General features: G+C 46.3%; 1 protein-coding gene across 1 annotated transcript in view; it reads left to right on the plus strand.

Annotated features, from left to right (window-relative positions):
• Positions 1–22,901, plus strand: part of DAPK1 (death associated protein kinase 1) — a 218,518-nt gene that overhangs the window by 124,348 nt on the left and 71,269 nt on the right. The gene's annotated exons all lie outside the window — the stretch shown is intronic.

Below are 22,901 nucleotides of genomic sequence, written 5' to 3' on the forward strand. Positions count from 1 at the left end.
TTCTCCAACAAAGCCATTAAAATCATACTGTTACACAATTTCTAAAAAAAAAAAAAAAAAAAAAAAAATCTACAACCAGTAAATGTTGGAGAGGGTGTGGAGAAAAAGGAACCCGTCTGCACTGTTGTTGGGAATGTAAATTGATACAGCAACTATGGAGAACAGTATGGAGGTTCCTTAAAAAACTAAAAGTAGAACTACCATACCACCCAGCAATCCCACTACTGGGCATATACCCTGCAAAAACCATAATTCAAAAAGAGTCAAGTACCACAATGTTCATTGCAGCTCTATTTACAATAGCTAGGACATGGAAGCAACCTAAGTGTCCATTGACAGATGAATGGATAAAGAAGATGTGGCACATATATACAATGGAATATTATTCAGCCATAAAAAGAAACGAAATTGAGTTATTTGTTGTGAGGTGGATGGACCTAGAGTCTGTCCTGCAGACTGAAGTAGTCAGAAGGAGAAAAACAAATACCACATGCTAACACATATATATGGAATCTAAAAGAAAAAAAAGGTTCTGAGTAACCTAGGGGCAGGACAGAAATAAAGACGCAGATGTAGAGAATGGACTTGAGGACACGGGGAGTGGGAAGGGTAAGCTGGGATGAAGTAAGAGAGTGACATGGACGTATATATACACTACCAAGTGTAAAATAGATAGCTAGTGGGAAGCAGCTGCATAGCCCATGGAGATCAGCTCGGTGCTTTGTGACCACCTAGAGGGGTGGGATAGGGAGGATGGGAGGGAGACGCAAGAAGGAGGAGATATGGGGATATATATATACATATAGCTGATTCAGTTTGTTATACAGCAGAAACTAACACAATATTGTAAAGCAATTATACTCCAATAAAGATGTTTTAAAAAAAAGAACAAACAGAAGTAGTTCTAAGAACAACCTTATATTGCTCTTTTCCCTTATTTGTCTTTCCAAGTAACTGAATATTACCTCACTTTCTTATGTTTCTTTTTTTTTTTTTCATGCGTCTAACTTATTTTCATTATGGTCAAAATCACTCTAATGCAGATGAGGAACCTCAGCAGTTGGTATTTGCTTGTTCCATCCTGAAATGTCAGTTTCATTTCCAGCCTCTAAACAAATGTAGTTACCAGTCATGGCTACAGTGAAACGTGAATGCTGCTATATTGATGAAATTAGGTGTAAGTGAAACATGGGCTAAAGGACCTCGTCCTCCCTAGATGACAGAACATTTCCCCCCAATATTTTGATGATAAAATTCAAGTAGAATTGATTGTTTCAGAAACACAAGGTAGAATGTTCACTTGTTTGAGTCATGTGCAGTCGGTGTGGATCTTTATAAACTTCCTTGAGAGAGAGGATAAAGGACAAGGGAGGCTTTCCTTGGAGAAGAAAGAGAAGCTGCACTTCACTGACTCTTCGGGTCAGTCAGTCTCTGCGGGGCCCCTGCCTTATGTTTTCTCATTTGGTCCTTGGGCACAAGCCCAGGAGGGTGGTATTGTCACCACCCTCCCGATTTGGAAAGCTGTGTCTATCCAATCCTGATAGAGGGGTGGGGGATTCCTTCTCAGAGAGGGAAATTTTTTATTTGAGTCCTGAAGTTCTGCTGAGCCCCTGTAGGAATTAGCCTACAAGGCTAAGCCGTCATTTTTGGGGGTTGGGGGGAGGGTGAATGAAATAAAAGACCATCTTGGGGCAGGGAAGGTGTTCCAGGTCTGCCCCCTCACCCTCTTCCTCATCTAGGGCTGTAGTCACCTTGGACCTTGACCTTCAAGGGCAGTGATGCTCACATTCCAGTGGCTCTTGAGCCGCATTTGCTTCTCTCAATTTCAAAGCAGTGACTTAGCATCTTTTGAAAGCCAATCTGGACCTTGAGGACCTTTCTGTTTCTCTCTTTGGTTCTGCTTCTCCAGCAGTCATGTTGTTCTTACCCCTCATTTCTTAGTATTTCCATGATGTTGGGAGAGAGCAGAAAACGTTCTAGTGTTCCCGTGGGAATGAAGGTGTCCAGGGCGGCTTTGTGAGGGCCCTGGTGTGTGTGTATTTGCCCCCCACAGTATGTTTCTTTGAGGGCAAGACCATGTCCTGCCTTGGGTCCCACAGCACTTAAGACCGTTCTTGGCCCAATAAATGTATGCAAAGTCCAGATAGAGTCGGAAGAACATCACAATATGATGTGTGGGTCACGTGTGGCTCAAGAGCCAGGTGACCACTGACGGAGACATTTTTCTTTGTGAGATGCTGATTGACTTGCTTGGGCTTCAGGAAACGTAGCACTCTTGACTAAGTTTCTTAGAGGGTAAGGAATAAAACCTTCAACCTGAGGGTTTGAGTCAGTCTGGATTCTACCAGAAAGCAGATGGCACACACAAGCAGGGAAATTTGAAGAGCACTTAATAAAGAGACAATTAATAAAGGTGTGTCCAAGGGTTAAAGAAAACAAGTGCTGGGAAAGCACCCTGGAACTAGTGATAGCAAGATGCTCCCACCACCCTTAGATCTGAAGGGTAGGAGAGGGAGTGGCTTAGGAAAGGATAACTTCTGGGAAAGAAGAACCACCTGACCTGAGCTGAGCACTCAGTAGAGGGACTCAGCCCTTCCTTGGCAACCTGGCAGGGGAAACAGGGTGGACCTCACTCTCCTTCCCTGTTGATGCTGCCTATTGACCAAACCAAACCGGAAGCCAATTGACAAGGGAACCTTTTCATTCAGTCTCAGTGAGCAGCCTCCCTGCACCCAGAAGTGGATGGAGAAGAGTAGAATATGGACCTGGAGAGGTAAATAGAAAATAATCTTGCTCTGGGTTTAGAGGGGTTTTTTTCTTGATTCTCTAATCCTTTTGACACTAAGTAGTTACAGTCCAAACTTCCTGGCACCCCCTCATGAAATCTGTCCAGACCTGAAAAATACCAATTTGTCACTGGATGGTTAGGATCCATTTGATCTCATGCCCTCTTTTATCAAAGGCTGTGTGCCCATCACACATTCTTAAAAAGGAAGTACTTTTTTTGAAGCATGACTCCCTTTTGTTTTCCCCGTTTTTCACTTTATTAAAAACTCTATTGTAGTGAGGAGGTGGAGACATAGAGGGCAAGGCTCGAAGTCCTGGCTCTTTGACAGGCAGTAGTTCTCCTTTGCCAGGGTAACTCGCCCAGCAGCAGAGTTGTGTTCATCCTGCCTCTTTTACCCCTTGAGTGCTGTGTCCCTCTCTGAAGGGACAGGAGTTGTCTGCATGCTCCTTGGCATCCATGTGTCTAATGGCGGCAGTGGGAAGGATTTCCATGGAGATGGGAAGCACTCTGTATCTTCTTTCCTGTGATTCTCATTCCCTCTTCAGATCACTTTAATCTACCTTCCATTTCTCTACTTGCCACTGAAAGGACTCTTGCCGAAGCTTTCTAATTTGCAAAATTCTTTAATATATATACAACCCATGATACTCAACTATCACCTTCCAATATATTGATATCCCTACAGCTATATCTCTCAGTCTGTCTGCAGCCCCATTACTTCTCCAATTGCCTATTCAACATCTCTACCCAAATGGATCTCCCCAAACTTAACATGTCCTAACTGAACTCATAATCTTGCACTCCCCAATTTACTTCTCCCCTCTCCTTCTCTAGCTCAGTTCGTGGCATCACCATAGTCCTGGTTGCCCAGCCTGGAAACCTTGGCACCACCCTTGCCACTTCCTTCTCCCCTCACTCCCCACTGACCTACACAGCCAATCTTTCATTACATCCTGTGGGTGCTGCTTCTGAAAGAGCTCCTGAATCCCTCTCTTTGTTACCATGCTTATACTTTTTCCCTGGTCCAGGATCTCATTAACTCTCCCCTGAGTTATTACAACATCCTCTAGTTTCTCTTCTGTCCAACTCACCCCCAGATTTATTATAAAACAGCTACTTCTGTTGCTTAAAAATCTTTGATGTGAATAAGCATGTGAAAAGATGCTCAATATCGTTCATCATTAGGTATCCCTACAAATCAAAACCACAGTGAGACCACGTCACATCCAGTAGGATGGCCATAATAAAAAAAACACAGACAATATCAAATGTTGGTGGGGCTTTGGAGAAATTGAAACATTTTCCAAAACATTAACATTGCAATGTAATTAAAATGTAATGTAACATAATTACATTGCTAGTGAGAATATAAAATGGTTCCATTTCTTGGAAAGCAATTTAGCCATTCCTCAAAATGTTCAACATAGAGTTACCATATGACTCAACATTTCCACTCCTTAGATTATACCCAAGAAAAATGGAAATATATGTTCATACAAAAACGTATTCATGAAGTATGTAGCAGCATTATTCACAATAGCCAAAAAAGTTAAAACAACCCAAATGTCTATCAATATAAATGGATAAACAAAAATCTATACAATGGACTGTTATTTGGCAATAAAGAAGGCAGAGGTACTAATACATGCTACTGTGGATGAATCTTCGAAACATTATGCTGAGTGACAACAGCCAGTCTCAAAAGACCAGATATCATATGGTTGATGGATATGAAATGTCCAGAATAGGCAAATCTGTAGAGACAGAATGTAGATTAGTGGTTGCTTCAAGAACGTGGGGTATCAGTGGCAGGAAATGAGGAGTGGTTACTAATGGGCATGAAATGTCTTTTGGGACCATGAGAATGTTCTAAAATTAGATTGTAGTGATAACTTCACAGCTCTGTGAATATAGTAAAAACCATTGAATTGTAGACTTCAAAAGAGTCAATTGTATACGAAGTCATATCTCAAGAAAGCTTTAGAAGATCTCTTTGATGGCTCCCTCCTGCCTGCAGAATGAAGCCCATAATCCATAGAATGGTGTAGGATCTTTGAACCCATGTCCAGTCCCCTCCTTATATCCAACTGCTTCCCCTGCAATCCTTTGCCTGTGCCCCTGATGCATGATTCACAGAGAATCTCTTGTCTTTTTCAGATTTCGCCAGGCTTCTAGGCACCCCCAACCTGTGTTTATGCTGCCTCCTCTGACTCTCACACCATACCTTGTCCACATGGAGAATTCCTACCCATCTGTCAAAGCTCAGCTCACACATCACCCTCTCTCTTTGGCTTTCCTATCTGCCCCAGTTAGATTTAATTGCTTTCTTCTGTGTGTTTTCGTCGCCTTTGAGAAGTGTGTTGATTATAGCACTTACCATACTATATTTTATATATATTTATATATACTTATATATATATATTTTGTGCTGTGCCCCTGTAATGGATTGTGAGCTTTCCAGGAGATATGCTAGTGTTTTATTTACTTGTCTTTCCATCTCAAGCCCCTAGAAGAGGGCATAAATACTAGTGCACAGACAGTGCCCGGTAAAAGCGGCTGAAGTTGAATTCAGTTAAGGAGACTAGCAGGGAGATCCTGATGAATAACGATGAGTGGCTTTTCTAGAGTTAGGACAGTGGGGATGAAAAGAATTAACAAAGCCAAAAGCTCGGGCTTCCCTGGTGGCGCGGTGGTTGAGAGTCCACCTGCTGATGCAGGGGACGCGGGTTCGTGCCCCGGTCCGGGAAGATCCCACATGCCGCGGAGCGGCTGGGCCCGTGAGCCATGGCCGCTGAGCCTGCATGTCCGGAGCCTGTGGTCCACAACGGGAGAGGCCACAACAGTGAGAGGCCCGCGTACCGCAAAAAAAAAAAAAAAAGCCAAAAACTCTGCTTCATTTGTGACTTGTGAAAGTTGCCCTCTCTCCTGAGAACAGAGCAGCTTGTCACCTTAGCTAATTTCTACCTTGGGCCTGAAGAGGACCATATGTTTAAGCTGGGTGCATGGGATGAGGAAAGAGTAGAATAGAAGGATAGTTGATGGGATTCCGAGGGTCAGGAATTGAGAAACTACAATATGCCTGACATTGTGACGCCAATGACAATCAGAGGTAGGTGGCTAAAATTAAAGCTGCTGATTGTCATTGGCATCTGGTATAATAATGCCCATCACATGGCAGGTACTCAATAAACATTTATGCAAATGAAAAAAAGAAAGAAAGCTTTTCAGACCATCAAAAGTCACCCTTGCCCATTATAGCATTCTGCATAGAGCCTGCCCTTCTCAAACCCAGGCATGGTCCCAGGCTGACCACACTGCTGGAAAAGAGATCCAAATACCATCTCCATCTTTCTTCGAGGCCTCCGGTGTGGGGGGTGACTCTCTGCTCTCAGCCTCCTCTTCCAAGGAGAGGAATCCCTGTGCTTCCCCAGATAATAGCCTTGCCTTGTTTGAAACTAGACGAGCCAGAATGATTTTGGAAACAGCCTCCATCTCTGGCTGTTCCAGGGTGGTTTACTTCCCACTGGCCGTTTGTTCTCGCACCAGTTACAATGACCCAGGCTGAAGAGGTGTCTGGCTGCCCAGTTTTTCCGTTTGCCCCACTTTTTTTTTGGATGTTGGAGGTAGGAGTTTTATTAATTAATGTATTTATTTTTGCTGTGTTGGGTCTTTGTTTCTGCGCGAGGGCTTTCTCCAGTTGTGGCAAGCGGGGGCCACTCTTCATCGCGGTGCGCGGGCCTCTCACTATCGCGGCCTCTCTTGTTGCGTAGCACAGGCTCCAGACGCGCAGGCTCAGTAGTTGCGGCTCACGGGCCCAGTTGCTCCGCGGCATGTGGAATCCTCCCAGACCAGGGCTCGAACCCGTGTCCCCTGCATTAGCAGGCAGATTCTCAACCACTGCGCCACCAGGGAAGCCCTTGCCCCACTTTTGATTAACCTCTGGAGCCATTAAAGTAGAAAGAGGCTTGTCAGATGCTGTGGTCAGTCTTGCTGTTGAGTTTCTCGTGTCCCTTTACATGAGTACCTTCTTTAGTTGAAGAAATTTGCATGGACATATTGAAAGGAGGGACCAGTCTGTCTCTCAGCACCTTCTTTACCAGCCCCCAGCCTACAGCAGTGCTGCTCATCCCTTGTCATGTGACACTGGTTTGGGGTAAACCGATGAGGCTATTCATGGCTGGAGGTGACCATCCTTTAGGTTCAGATGGGCACCTCTGGGCTCCATCCAGACACCTGAAGGCTGGGACCCCTCTACTTCTGTTCATCTGTACCCCACCTGTGGTAACCCAGTTGGCAGGCTCAGCCACTGAACTCTGGGACACCATGCCCAGGAGGCTACATGTGGCCTTTCTAGCGAGCTTCTTGCCTGAACCACCTCAGCTGTGATTCCTGCATTCCCGGGCCACCTGTGTCCGGCCTTCCTGCATCTCCTGACCTCCCTAAGCTCCTCAGGGATGAGCAGTCTTTGTGTGTATCATGTAGCCTCATGTGTATCGCCCTCACTGTTGGCGTGGCATTTCCTGAGGATCCTCCAGACTCTGTCTCTCTCTTGAAATGTAGGGCTGGGACTGTGTGCTCTCCTCAGGATGTGGACGGACGGGGAACCACTTGTCTTCAGGTTTTAAATCCACCGTGCATTCCCAGCACAAGTGGCTGAGGATCTCCTCTGACGCTGGTTCCCTTCTGTGCATGCTAGCATCTGCTTTTTCTCATCTGAATTTTTTATAATTTCACCCGGAGCCGACACTTTTGACTCTCCCTCTCCACCCTCCCTTTCTTCTTTCCCATCACCCCCATTAGAACAGATGCCTGGGTGCCCCCAGATCTGGGGCTGCTCATCACTCTAACTTAGAAACGCAAGGTTCTCCGGACGGCATGCTGGGCTCCCAACACGGCCCTTTCTCACACACTATGTCCTCTCTCCAAGGGCATCCTTCGGTCTCATGGAATTATCGGGGAAGCACATTGAGCCATTGCTCTACAGAGGTTTTTGTTCTTGCTGTCTTATACCTTTTTTCCCTTTTTTCCTTCCTAAACTGATATACTCCATCATTTTTTGTTTCTGGGAGGTTTCTGGAAACTTGAAACTGATTTTATCTATTTGGCTTATTTTTATGTTCCCTCCCCCATCCCTTTCACTTTCCCATGTCCCTTTACTCCCTAGCCAGTATGGGGGGAAAAATGCAAGTAGGGGATCAGAAAAATGAGCAAGTGCTCAGGGTTGGGGGTGGGAGGGCTGTGGCTTACATGAATCTACTGTAGGTGTGATGACCACCTAAATAAGACATCCTGCAGCATGATGTGTCACCCCACTGCCTGAGCAGCAGGCCCTGACACCCAAAAAACAGCCATCAAGGTTTTCTTCTCCAGAGACCTGCACTAACAAACCACGTCTCTGAACCGATAACATATTTTCAAGAGTCGCAATGATTTTGATCTAGTCAGTGGTAGAGGGCAAGTAGATTCTGATTCCCGAAAGAGGAAGAAAGAAACCAAACTGGTTTTGGTTTGTTGGCTTGTTTTGTAAATGCCTCATTATATTCCACATAGAGCTTCTTCAATTTAAAAAAGTAATTAGGGATTTTTTTTTTAGTACCATGTCTAGCTGAGAACTGAAGCCTCCTGTTTGAAAGTCTGCCTCAGCAAACTGCAGCTCTCTCCTTTGACCTTGAACTTGAGTCTGTGGTCATTTAAGTGAGGGGGTTGGATAATTGCATCTGGGACCACTCAGACTGGAGCACAATCGCTCATTATGCTTTGTCCACCACTACTGCCGCCTTCTTAGCAGCTGAGTGATGTGGCCTGGCCCTGTGCATCGTGCCTGCTGTATTGATAAATCATGATGCATTTTCTGTTTACCAGTCCAGCATCCTGTTTCCATCTTGGATACGGAAAGAAAGTCATCATTCTGCTCTTTCATTCATGAATGAAAAATCTTCATTTCTTCACAGAAGTCACACTTTAACCCAGCTTCACAGATTAGTCCTTCCCGACAATAGAAGACCAGATTTTTGAGGCAAGGGACCTTATGGGGACCCCAGCTTATTTCCAAATGTATGTCTTTGTACAAGACTGGAATCTTCCTTTTCTTGACAGAGCGGGCAGAGCTAACAAGTTTGGTGCCTCTTGCACAAAGTGTACATCCCTAAAAGCACATAGACCAACTCGCTATTTATTTAATACCATTTCAGGTTTTCTTGCCAGTGACTTCTGTCAGTCATTCTTGAATCATGGAGGTGCCATGTCCACCGGGATGCAAAGGAACTGAAATGAAATTGTTAATTCTTGAAGAGTTAGAGGACCAGGCAGAGCTGCCCAGGTGTAGTGGCTGTATAATGGGCTGGAGGGTGGGTTGGGAGTGGAGGTGGGGAAATGAGCTACAGCTTGTGTGAAAGTTTCCGAGCACCAAAGCAGAAGGATTTTTGATGTTTCATGAGCAACTACTTCATGCCATACTCCGCTAAGTGCTTTTCATAGAATCTCATTTAATGAAGAAGCCACAAAAGTCATCACCCTCTTTAGAAAGCTCAGCGTTAGGAGCAAACCCCCTAAGATAAGGAAGTAAAACATTTCCGCTATCCCTGGAAGGGAACTCAAGCAGCTGTATTTTCTCTGAATAGTAATTGACATTATTGAAGACTTTGTATGTGCCAGGCATTGAGCTAATTAAGCACACAAAAGCCCAAGGAGGTAGTGTTCTGAGGCCCCATTCTGGGTGTCTTTTGCTGCATAACGAACCACCCCAAAGCTTAATGACCTAAAATGGCAACAGTCATTTGTTGTTGTTGTTGTTGTTGTTTGCGGTACGCGGGCCTCTCACTGTTGTGGCCTCTCCTGCATTAATTTTTTTTTTTTTTTTTTTTTTTTTGGTACGCGGGCCTCTCACTGTGGTGGCCTCTCCCCTTGTGGAGCACAGGCCCCAGACGCACAGGCTCAGCGGCCATGGCTCACGGGCCCAGCCGCTCCGCGGCACGTGGGATCCTCCCGGACCGGGGCACGAACCCATGTCCCCTGCATTGGCAGGCGGACTCTCAACCACTGCACCACCAGGGAAGCCCCAGTCATTTGTTTTGATCATGAATCTATGATGTGGGCAGGGATCAATGGCGCCAGCTCCTCTCTGCTCCCTGTAGCATCGGCGGGTGACTGCTTGGGGCTGGAGGACCCCCTTCTAAGACAGCTCTCTCACTTGACGGGCCAGGTGGTACTGACCGTCAGCTGGGAGTTCAGCCGGGGGTGTTGGCTCTGCTCCATGTGTGCCTGCCTCTCCACAGAGCTGCTTGGGCTCTCCCACAGCGTGGCAACTGGGTTCCAATGGCAAGAATTCCAAACAGGATGTAGAAACTGCCAGCGTCTTATGACTGACACAACATCACTTCTTTCATCTTCTATTGGTCAAGCAGACACAGAGCATGCTCAGGTTTGAGGCGAGGAGACCAAGGCCACTGCTCTCAGTGGGTAGTGGCAAAAAACTGGCAGCCACCTTTATCCTCCACGAGCCCAGAAAGGTTAAGTGCCTTGTCCTGGATCTCACAGCTAGCACGTTGACAGGTCCCCTGTGCTCTGCCTCTTCTAGATCCTGTGACACTCCCCGAGGTGCCCAGAGCACCTGACTGACCTCAGTCCAGATTTCTGTACCTTTTCCTGCCATTAACTGGGCCTGTAGTGTCAATGCCCAGTGAAGCAGATTCTAGAAACATTCCTAAATCACTTCACCTGTATTTGGAATTGACTTTAAGAACATCCCTGGAAGAAGCCTAGGCTTGAGAAGAAAAGACCCAGGGGTACGTGAGAACCATGTTTAGATACAGGAAAGCTGGTTGTGTAGGTCACAGCGTGGCATTCTGCATCCTGTATTGTTCGTGAGCAGAGGTTGTCAGACTACAGCCGGTGGGCCAAAGCCTGCCACCTGTTTATGTGTAGCCCTCGAGAAAAAAAATAGTTTGACATTTTTAAATGGTTGAAGAAAAAAGCAAGAAGAATATGTAACAGAGTCAAATAGTTGCAGCGGAGACTGTATAGCACACAACGCCTCTTACAGAAAAAGTTAGTTGACCTTTGTTCTAGAAGGCAGAATCAGCACTGCGTTAGCAGAGCTAGATTTCAGGTCCACATAAGAATTTTCTGTCTAGAGCTGTCCATGTGCAGGAACAGCAGCTCTCAGCTGAAGGCCGTGCAGGCAGAGGGCTGTGCCTAGGATGCCGCTGTCAGTGGTGTGCTGGTAAATGTGGAACGACCGGCTCTCCAGGGAAGAAAAATCCTGATGTGTAATGTTTGTCTGTTTCTTTGGTACAAATCCCACCGTGGTCACAGCTGAAAACTGTGGTCAGTTTTCAGTTCTGACACGATGTCACGAAAGGTGGAGTTGGGGAAGAGATGCACCGTAATCGGCTGCAGGAGTTCCAGTTTACCACTGTGATGGGTTCAGGAGATCGATGCTATAAAATGCTGTGCTCAAGTAGCTCCCAATGCGGAGAGCTGCAGGTGTGCAGGGAAGAACAGTAGTGCTGGGAAACCTTTGACATTCCATCTGCCTCTCTGGGCAACCATCGTTAGCATCTGCAAGCGCAGAAAGATTACGTACCGTGTCCTGGATTGCACAGCTGCTCAACTCCACCTGCCAATTCCCGCCTCACGTTTGGTTTAGAAAATCTTGATTTCTACAAAGAGTGATAAGTTGGACTGCATGCAAGTTGAGAACTTCCGTTTAAGAAAACATCACTTTAAACAAAGGTAAAAATGACAGATTGGAAGAAAACATGTGGAATCTTAAGAGATCCAGGCCTAGTGTCGAAAGGATGTAAAAAACACCCATCAATCAATTAAAATTAAAAACAAAGACAGTCCAATAGAAAAATGGGCAAAGGGTGAGGACATACAGTATATACCTACTCAAATACGAAAGGCTGATAAATGTCGAAAGGTGATTAGCCTTTCAATATGAAAGAACATCAGTCTCACTACTAAGCAGGGAATTAATGGGATAATAGTGGGATTCATTTATTTCATCCATCAAATTGGCCCAAAGTAATAATACCAAGCAAGTGAGGCTGTGATCAGAGCACATTCATTGACTGCAGCTGGAAGAAAGTAAGTTAAAACATCCATATACAAAACTAAAGTTCCTTCTATCTCCCCTCCTCCCCAATCTTGGCCCTCTCCCTCCCTCCCTCCCCCACCTCCCCAAAAGTAAAGATGGTCCGAATTCAACTTAATGATTTTCCAACTTTATGATGGTGCCAAAGCAATAAGCACTCAGTAGAAACCATACTTCGAAGTTTGAATTTTGATCTTTTCCCAGGGCTAGTGATACATGGTACACTCCTCTCCCATGATGCTGGGCAGCTCCCAGTCAGCCACACGAAGGGAAAGGACAGACACTCTACAGGGTACCGCGTTGCCAGCATTTATCGCATATTGTGTTTTATGTTTCAAATCCCATCATGTCTACAAAATAACCGCTGACCCAGAAATTCCATATCGGGCCTAGAAAAAACCTCACATTTTCAGAGGAGGCAGGGACACAAAAAGATCATCCGCCTTGTAGTTTGCGGTAGTGAAAAATTGGAAACAACATAAAGCCCCTCAGTCGGGGAATAGCTAAGTATACTGTGATCTAGATATCCCTATGAGCGCCAGGCAGCAGTGGAAAAGAGGACACAGGAGCTCTGTACCAATGGGCATTGCTGTGGTGAGATAGCAAATTCTAGAACGGCTCAGGCAGTCAAGTACCATTTATGTTCTTAAAATGTAGGTGAAAGAATGCTGTGTAGTCCGTAGAACATCCATAGAAAGTTCCAGGGGCCTATATACCATAATAGTGTACACAGGTGCTTCTTGACTGATGATGGGGTTATGTTCTGATAAACCCATTATAAGTTGGAAATGCATTTAATACACCCAACCTCCCGAGCACTGTAGCTTAGCCTGGCCTCCCCAAAACATGCTCAGAACACTTACATCAGCCTACAGTTGGGCCGTTATCTTGAGTTTAAGCTCAAGAGTAATTACCTTCCTCTTCTTCTCACCAGAAGCAGGAGACACAGATGGACATTTTGTAGACATGGTGGGATGTGAAACATAAAATACAATACAAATAAATGCTGGCAATATGGTACCTCACAGATTATTGGTCGTTTCCCCTCGTAATCGCATGGCTGCTGCTGCCTGGCTTCACAGGAGAGGAGTGTACCATGTATCACTAGCCCCAGGAAAAGATCAAAATTCACATTTCGATATACAGTTTCTACCAAATGCTTATGGCTTTTGCACCATCAGGAAGTTGGACAATCATAAGTCAAATTGGCACCATCTGTACTTTTGTGGAGGGTGGAGGGAGGGTGAGGGCCAGGACTGGGGAGAAGGGGAGATAGAAGGAACTTTAGTTTTATATATGGATGCTTTAATTTTTCTTAAGGAGAATATATTTATGTATTTCCTGTATAATAGTTTCAAGAGAACAAATTAAAGTTCGGTCCTCCCCACATGGAAGGGCTTCTGTGAGGGAATGTGCCATCCCCCTGGCTAAGCCCACATCTACCAGGTTGGCCGTGCGGGGGCCACCTGGGGAGGGGTGTGTGAGTGATGCTCCCTTTGGCCCGTGAGCTTGAACTTCCCTTGAGGACTCTCTCTCTCTCACTTCCATCCAGGCCTCAATGTTCTCTTAACACTTTTGCCTAAGCAAGGAAAAGCTTTTGTCCTTAATTTCCTGTTGCAAGATTGAGGCTGGCCAGGCGCGAGGGCACCAGAGTCACATTAGATGGACCCTATTGGGTTGAGGTTACCAGCACTGCCTTCTGCCTGCCCCTCCCACATTCCCCCTCAGGGCTCTCATCCCTGCACCCCCCGGCTGCTCTCAGGCACGTCTAGACTCCTCTATGTCTAGACCCAAGGACACTGGGCCAAGGCACCCTTCCAACTTACCTATTTCATGTCTAGGAGCCCGCCTCTTCCCCAGATTTTTGGCCCCAGGAATGTCCACCCATTTCAGGAAAACGCTTCTGTTTAACCATAGGCGAGTGTGTGGTCTCATTGTACCGTTAGCATGACAGCCACATCAGAAGCCCACACCGTACGATGGCAGCTGGACAAGAGATACACAGAGAGTAGCTTCGAGGCTTTTCCTCGCCCAGATGCCTGTGGTTAAGAGGAGTGAAGGCCCAGGATGGCTGCATGGAATATTGACCCACTGACCATGTGGCAGACACACTCATCCTACATCATATTATCCCCATTCATCCCCAGAGGTAATAATGAAGAGTAGGTGTTACTATTCCTATTCTACAAGCAAAGGAACTGTGCCTCAGAAAGTAACTTAACCTATCTGAGGTCACAGAGTCCAGACTGAAACCCAGAATGCCTGCCTCCAATGCTTTTTAACCTGAGCCGTATTATTCCTTTAGGGATTTCATTCTAGAAGTCTTCAGAAGTCTCCTCCCTGCTTTTTGCACAACCTCCCAGAGTGAAATGAGAGATCACTTCCCCTATGAATTTTGAGTGCCAGGCATTCTTTTCCTTGAGAATCCCCAGAACTCCTTTTAAGTTGTTGCTTAAATTTGAAGTGAAAACAGACAGAAAATGTGTTTGCAGATACAGCTTGCACTAATTCAAGAGGAGGCATGAAGGTTAGGGACTCCTTTGATATTATTTATGTGATTTGAGGCAACAGTATATAATCAAAGAATGGTATTCGCAGACTCCTAGTCTACCTTGACCTTAAATTCACACCTATTTCACAGATGCAAAAAGGAAGGTATCATATTGCGCCTTTCCTTTGGATTCTCCAGCTTCCTCAAAGTCCTCAGTAACCCAGGAAATTTAGAGTGTGAGAGGTGAGAATGTGAAAACCCTTCAGGACTTCCCCTAGATTAACAAGAAAGTGTTCAACACTTGATGATGACAGTGGAGCATTGGGTTTTAATTTGGGGCTTATTTAGAGGCAGAGCCAAGAAGTGGTTGGGTACTTCCCCTCACACCTTCACAGCACGGTCCACCAGGAGAGTTAGGTTTCAAAGAAGAAGCATCTCAAAGTGTTGGGGAACTTACTTCAGGATGGGATCAGATACGCATTTTTCTCCCACATTTTCTGACCTGAATTTAAAAGTTTTTATAATAGTGCATGAATGAACCCTTCCTTCACAGGAGGATCTGAAAGCAAGACTAACAAAAAACATCAGTAGATTCTAATTATCCTCTCTCTCTGTTGCATCCTCTCCTTTTCCTGAGTTGCTTTAGACATCCCGTATGTAATACTTTGTTTGCAGCCTGTGAGCAATTACTACCTGTTATGGTTTGAATTGTGCCCCCCCCCAAAAAAAAAGAAGATATGGTGAAGCTCTAACCCCCAGTACCTCAGAATGTGACCTTATTTGAAAATAAGGCCTTAGCAGATGTAATCAGGTTAAAATGAGGCCACTAGGGTGGGCCCTAATCCAACCTGACTGGTGTCCTTATATAAAGGGTAAAATTTAGCCATAAACACAGACACGCACAGAGGGAAGATGATGTGAAGAGACACAGAGAGAAGGAAGTCCACGTGCAGGTATAGGATTTGAGTGATGCATCAACAACCAAGGAAAGCCCGAGGTTGCTGGCAAACCACTAAAAGCTAGGAAGAATCAAGGAAGATCCCCTACAGGCTTCAGAGGGAGCAAGGCACTGTTGACACTGTGATTTCGAACTTCTAGCTTCCAGAACTGTGAGACCATAGATTTGTTATTTGAAGCCGTACAGTTTGTTCGTGTAGCCCTAGTAAACTAATACAGCTACCTGTACCTAACCCTTATAAAATACACTGTAGGATAAATAAGATTGAGAATTTCTGTTCATCTGTTATAGTCAGCGTGACATTATATTTTCCAAAGATGGCTGCAAGATCATCCCCTGTCCTACATGTCTGTCTAGACCCTTGAAATTCCCCCATCAAGAGATGAATTCTAGGGCTTCCCTGGTGGCACAGTGGTTAAGAATCCACCTGCCAATGCAGGGGACACGGGTTCAATCCCTGGTCCAGGAAGATCCCACATGCTGTAGAGCAACTAAGCCCGTGCGCCACAACTGCTGAGCCTGCGCTCTAGAGCCCACGTGCCACAACTACGGAAGCCCGTGCGCCTAGAGCCGGTACTCCGCAACAAGAGAAGCCACCGCAATGAGAAGCCCACACACCGCAGTGAAGAGTAGCCCCCGCTCGCCGCAACTAGAGAAAGCCCGTGCACAGCAACAAAGACACAACGCGGCCAAAAATAAAATAAATAAAAAATAAATAAAATTTTTTTTAAAAGAGATGAATTCTAAATCCCCTTCCCTTGAACCTGGATGGGCTGTGACTCCCTTTTGATGTTCTATGACTTCTGAGGCAGCTTCCACCCTGTTTCCTAGAACACTTGCCCTGGAGCCCTGAACTGCCATGTAAATAGTCCACTTGTCTTGAGTCCTCCATGCTGTGAGGAAGCCCATACCACCCCAAATGGAGAGACCACATGGAGACAAAGACTACATGGAGAGAGATACCTAGACAGCCCCTAGATGCTCCAGCAACCCTACGGTTTCAGCTTCAGCCACTATCTGATTGCACCCCCATGACAGACCCTGAGCCAGAGCTGCCCAGTCCAAGCCTTGCTGGATTCCTGATCCATAGAAGCTTCAAGAGATCACAAAATAATTGCCATATTTAAAGCCGCTAAGTTCTGGGGAGATTTGTTACACAGCAGTAGATGTCTCGGACAGTTAGTGAACTCTGTGCTTTGCATTTGTTGTTTTCTTTTAATTTTAATTTTAAAAATGGATTGAATTTTTACTTCTGACTAAATAGTTTTATATTTAGAGAAGACAGACTATAACCACAAAATCTCAATGATTTAACCTAATAGTATTTATTTCTCACTCACTTAAAGTCCAATGTGGATGTTACAGGTTGGGTGGCTCTCCTACAAGCATTGACTCAGGGATCCATATTCCTTCTACCTAATGTCTTTGCTGTCCCCGGTCCTCCTTGGGGTCCTCTGCTGGGTCACCTGTGTTCAGGTAGCCAAAGAGAAAGGGGAGAGAGTGGAAGATCATGTGAGATGTTTCATGGGCTGGGTCTGAAAGTGGCATACGTCATTCTGGTCCATGTTGCACTGGCTAGAACTAGTCCCTGACCTCAAGGGAGCTGGGAAGTGCAGATTAGCTGTGCACCCAGGAGGAAAAGGTAAGTGTGATGGGAGCATAGCTCTGCTACATTCGCACGCTGGCTCATAGAATCTTGTATTATCAGAACTGGAAGGGACATGAGAGATCGGCTTCTCCAAGTGTGGTCCATCAGCATCAGGACCACCTGAGGGACTTGTTCAAATGCAGATTCTGGGGCCCCACCTGCTGAGTCAGAACCTCAGGAAGTGGGTCCTACCCAGCTGATTTTTGCCAAATCCCCCCAATTCCTGTTATGTACACTAAGGTTAGAGAGTCACTTACCAGTTCAACCCTGTCATTGTACAGATAGCAAAGTTGAGGTCCAGAGAAAGGACATGACCTCCATACTTTCCTTCCATCTACTCACAACCTGAGGCCAGAGCTAGAGTTGGGGACCTGTGTGCTGAGGCCCATCCAGCCCTCTTGCCACGCCCCTCCCAGGGGTCTGCATCATAGCTGGCCAGGACCCCGATGGTGTGCCCTGGCAGAGCATACTCGGTTCCTGCATTGTAGCCTTGGCCCCCAATTCAACAACCACACATACTTGCTCTGAGACACCAACTGGGAAATCTAGCCCAATGCTGTAGAATCACAGTGTTTTCCTTGGAAAGTCTCATCAGCTTATAACCAAAAGTCCCCTGCAGTTTAGATTATGACCAGATCTAGTCCAGAATCAAGTCCTGTTATATCTTGGACATTCCTAGCAAGAGTCGGGGACCCGGAATAGTGTTTTAATTTAGAAATTGGAATCCTATAATAATTTCTCTTATGTCACTCTGTAGGCCTACCTTATCTTTAAAGCTGTATGTGTCCTAATGACATTCTGATATAGCTAGCTTTTAGGGGAGGCCTTGGTGGTAAGGAAAGGCATGGGGAGGAGAGGGAACCTTCATATTTTCCAGAGCTCTTGATGAAAACAGCCAATGCTTATTAGCATGCATTCCACACAATTTCCATGATGATGCTGTAATTTAAAACACTGACTGAAAGACCTAATAAAGGAGGTGAAATGAGCTTTCTAAATTTGCTGAACAAATTGCTCATCTCTCCCTCCATCAATCTTCCTTCTCTTGAGCAAAATGTAAAATTTGGAACAAAGAGTGAAGATACTAGGGTTTTGACTGATCTTCTTGTTAACAGTATTCTGCTGTATGGCAGCTGCATTGTAAGCATTCGAGTTCTGATTCTAAGCATGTATGTGAAAGTTCCCATGTAAAAAAATATTCAAGTCACTGTCTGCCTTCTGAGTTTGGGGGACAAACGGGGGTAAATTAACAAAGGATGCTTATCATGCTCCCCAACCTTTGCTGAAATCACTCAGTTTCAATTACTTTGATTAATCACTAAAGATTTTGTAAGCAGCTAAAGCATCTGCCTTCCCATTTTGGCGTGAAGGAGAATTAGAATGTAGATAAGACCTTCAGGGCATCAGGAAACCGGTGATGGTTCCAGGCCCAGTGAGACGGGGGGTGTCCTAACCCTCCTGATGTCTAGCTGAATGATTTGGCTCCCAGCACAAGCTCATCGCACAAGCGATGGTGTGGACCTCATCGTGAACAGCATGGGATTTGCACAGGGCCTACGAGCAGGGTAGATGGAGAAAATCAGAGGTGACGCCTGCCTCCTTCCCCTCAGTTGTGATCAGGCACTGCCACTTTGCAGTCTGGCCCCTTACTCCAGGGGCTCCAGGGTTGTTCCCAGTTCTCACTTCTCTTGTCAGGAAGCACTGTTGGAGTTAAGTTACTCGGGACAGGAAGACTGAATAGGGCACAAGGTGGCCAGCCTGTAGAAAGGCAAACCTGATCTTTGGCTGAACTGAGTAAACAGACCCAGTCAAGATGGTGAGTGTTCCGGTCAGCTATTGCTGCATAACAAACTACCCCCAAATTTAGTGGGGTGCAGGGTGGGTTCTCTGGGAAGCAGACTCTGAGCTGGAGAAGAGCATGCAGGATGTTCCTTAAGAACTACTCTTAGGGGGCTTCCCTGGTGGCACAGTGGTTGAGAGTCCTCCTGCCAATGCAGGGGAGACGGGTTCGTGCCCCGGTCCGGGAAGATCCCACATGCCGCGGAGCGGTTGGGCCCTTGAGCCATGGCTGCTGAGCCTGCGCGTCCGGAGCCTGTGCTCTGCAACGGGAGAGGCCACAACAGTGAGAGGCCCGTGTACCGCAAGAAAAAAAAAAAAAGAATTACTCTTAGAATCAAGTCTTCCAAGGGAGAGGAAGGAGTAGGAGTGGGCAGAGAAAGTCATGCTGCCTTGCAGCTCAGTGACAGCCCCGGCTGACCCAACAGAGTCCTGGAGCCAGAATGACCCTTGAGAGTTGCCCCAAATTAGGCTGAGATGACCTGGCTTTTATATCAGAGGTGTACAAACCGGCATGTCTTACAAATCAGGTGGCCACCTGTCTTTGTAAATAAAGTTTTACTGGAACACAGTTCCACCTCTTCGTTTACGTATGATCTAAGGCTGCTTTCACGCTGCTTGGGTAGAGCTGAGTAGTTGTGACAGAAGCTGCATGGCCCACGAAGCCTAAAATATTTAATATCTTGCCATTTCTAGAAGTGAGTCGACCTCAGCTTTTTGTTTCCACAGTAGCCATTGGCTGTGGGCTTCCAGGGAAAGGACAAGACCTTGGGCAGTGGCTCTGCAGCAGAGGTGAGCCCTGATGCATGAGGGCTGAGGGCTGTGCTGCTTCCACGCCCAGCACTGGGGACAGCAGGTCCTTCCTCAAGGGGCATGTGGGCAGTGCTCATGGTGTCCACCACAGTGGATTAAAATGACCGTTGCATTTTGTGGGTCAGGAATTCTGGAAGGGCTCAGATGGACAGTCTGACCTCCGTGGCCTCATCTGGGCTGCAGGGTTCACTGCCAATATTCCCTCCTCACTCAGTGTTCCTTTGCCTCTTTCTCTCTTTATGGGGCATCTCATCTTCTGGGGTTTCTCCATGCCACGGTGTGGTTTCGGGATCATCACACTTCTTACAGGAGGGACTCAAGAGGCAGGATGTGGAAGCCCTGGGCCCATGAAAAAGCACACCGGAGGTGGCACAGCATCACTCTGCTGTGTCTTATTGGTCAAAGCTATGATGGGGCCCATCCAGATTCAAGGGGATGGAACCCCAGATGCAAGATCACAGCACAGAGCAGGGGGCGGGAAGTGCTGTTGCACCATCTTTGGAAAATCCCCAGTGCCTCAGTGGGCCGGGACTCGGAGCTGTTTGAGCACAACCTTCCCACCTCCACATCGTCGCCATCATCACGAGGGTGGCTTGAAATGACCATGGTGGGACTATTACACCTCGGGGATGGGCTTTGCCCCACCCCAACCCCAGAGAGCCGGTTGTTAAGTATGGCCCGGCACACCATGGCTGCCATGGTCGGGGCAGGGGGGTTACGATTTGAAGCAAGGCAAGAAGAAAGACAGCAGCACTGATTGATGGCCGAGGCACTCAGCATATCCTGGAACATCAGAACAACTCTAGGGGGTGTCTCTTATTTCACAAAAGAGGGATCCCAGGTGTGGCGAGATTGGGTAACTGGGCAGGATTTGAACCGGGGTCTCCTCACCCTCCGCCAGGTCTCAGGAAGATGAAATAGGGTCCTTGTCACTGGCCTGAGGGAAGCTCAGGTTGGGTGAGAGGGAGGAAAGCCAGCCAGAGAAGGAAGGGGAGCAAAGGCCTGGCCGGGGCAGCCGTGGGGTTCCTGGGAACGACTCAGGCCTCCACATCGTGCCCAGCTGTGTGGACACTGGAAGATTCGCCCCAACTCCTAGCAACCAAACCCCAGCCCTTTCTTATTGTCAGGAAACTTATCAATGTTTTAAAGGTACAAGCAGTCTGTGTGAGCAAGGGGGAGTGGGGAAGCCGCTGAAGGGGAGGCAAAGAGAGGAAAGGCCGACACCATGTTTACAGAAGCATCTGTAATGCTCCCCTGACCGGGAGTACAGTGGTTAAGCCAGACCAATGGACTTGAAAGGGGGAGAGGGGAGAGCAGGGCAGGAAGGGGACTTTCATGATGGAGCCCACCCTTAGGCAGGTGGCATGGATTCTTCCTTTATAACAATACCGGTTCCACTTACTGGGCCTCAGCCTAAAGCTAGACCTGCCTGCCACGGGCTTTACGTATATTTATTATCATTAGTCCTCAAAACCCTCAGAGGGGTGGGTCCTATGATTCCCATTTGAAAAGAAAATGAGGCTCAGCAAGAAGGAGTAACCTTAGGTTTGCGTTGGATGTGCTAGCTCTGGACCATCTCCCTACCGTGCGGCCCTGATGCCACAGTTTACCTAAGGAATGGCCGCGTGGGCCGGAGAGCAAAGAAGCAAACGGATGATAGAGCGTCTTTCTCAGCGTTAGTTGGTTCACAACTTCCCATTTTTTCCTCCTTTTTGTTCCCTAGAGTTGAAGGATTCCCTCTCCCTGTTTTGTTGGTTTTAAGGGGAATAGAGAAGAAAAAATGTGAGATGCAAAGGGCTCCACGGAGTTGGGCAGGGAGCCAGTGCAGGGGCGCAAGGCCGAGGGTGGTGAGGCTGGGATGGTGCGTTGGTGGAGGGGCGTTGCTGCATCAGCTGCAGGCCTCTGCCCCCCAGGCAAGGCTCAGGCTCTGTCGCAGAAACGCTCTCGGGTCCCGGGGGTGGAGGAGTCACTTCACCGTCCCCTCCGGATAAACATCCTGAAGTTAAATATCAGAGGGAGGCCTTGCAGCGGGAGGATGCAATTAAGACTTCGAAAACTGATCGTCAGTTTTTAGTGTGCTAAGAATCACCTGGGGTGCTTGTTTAAAATGCTGCCTTCCTGGTCCCCACTCTTGGAAACTCATGAGCAGGTTGGAAGTGAGGCCCAGAATCCGCATATTTAAAACACCCCAAGCAATTCTGGTGCCAGGGGATCCTGAGCCCGGCTAAGAAAAACACCCACTTGGAGGGTGAAGGTGCAGGCTCTGAAATTTTTCTTTTACAAAGATAGCTTTTTTGTCATTATAATTTAATCTCAGGAGCACCAGTTTTCATATTCTGGATGTAGATGTGGTAGGTATGTTTATGGAGCTGTCTTGCTGAAAGAAAGAATGCACACGTGGTTATGTGCATAATTGCAGTTAATTATTATGTTGTGAACATATGGTTAAACTCGATAAAGATTAACTTATAAAAACTCTTATTAAAAGTTCCCTGTTATTTGCCATTAATCAGTACCATGGATTTTTTAGGGGAGTTTGTTCATTCATCCACTTCATTAAAAGTTTTTTCATTCTTGCTGCGTGGCTGGCCCTGTGCAAGAATGGGGAGACTGCACGCAGTGGGCCAGCAGCCGGAAGCTGACCTCTGCCTTCCAGGGATTTACAGTCTGGCCAGGGAGACAGATTCATCAAATCCCCAACAACCATGGGCATTTCAATTTTGTGTATGTTTATTCTTATTTGTTAAGGTGTTTGTTAAATTCATTACTAAATGTGATTTCTATAAATGTAGAAGTATTTACATATATACAAATACAAAGCATACAAACAAAAAATCATTATCAGGCCATATATTGTGATTTGGGTTTAAAAAAAGAAATTGACTAATATAGAGATTTTGAACTTTCCAGGTGTCTCTGATTGGGCTAGGAGGATATATTCTATAAATTCTATACAAAGTTGGATTGTAGTTTTTTTTTAATCAGTGAGTTAAGACTTCATCTCTAAACATGTTTAATTAAGATGTCTGAAAGATGCATTAATTTTTTTCCCCATCACATTTCTACTCTCTGCCCTATTTGTGAACCTAGCACATTAGGAAAGCAGTACCCAAGTGCTTTCAAGCACAAATGTACCTGAATGCAGAATTCTTATCCAACAATGAGAAGCACAGCAAATTCTGATTCCTTGCTTAGCAGTTTCAGCATGTCCTCAATGCTATTTTCTTGCCAGACACTTGAGCATGCAAATCATCTATGAGAGAACAAATC

Source organism: Physeter macrocephalus, chromosome 9 (genome assembly GCF_002837175.3).
Source record: "Physeter macrocephalus isolate SW-GA chromosome 9, ASM283717v5, whole genome shotgun sequence".
In the NCBI taxonomy this organism is placed as follows: domain Eukaryota; kingdom Metazoa; phylum Chordata; class Mammalia; order Artiodactyla; family Physeteridae; genus Physeter; species Physeter macrocephalus.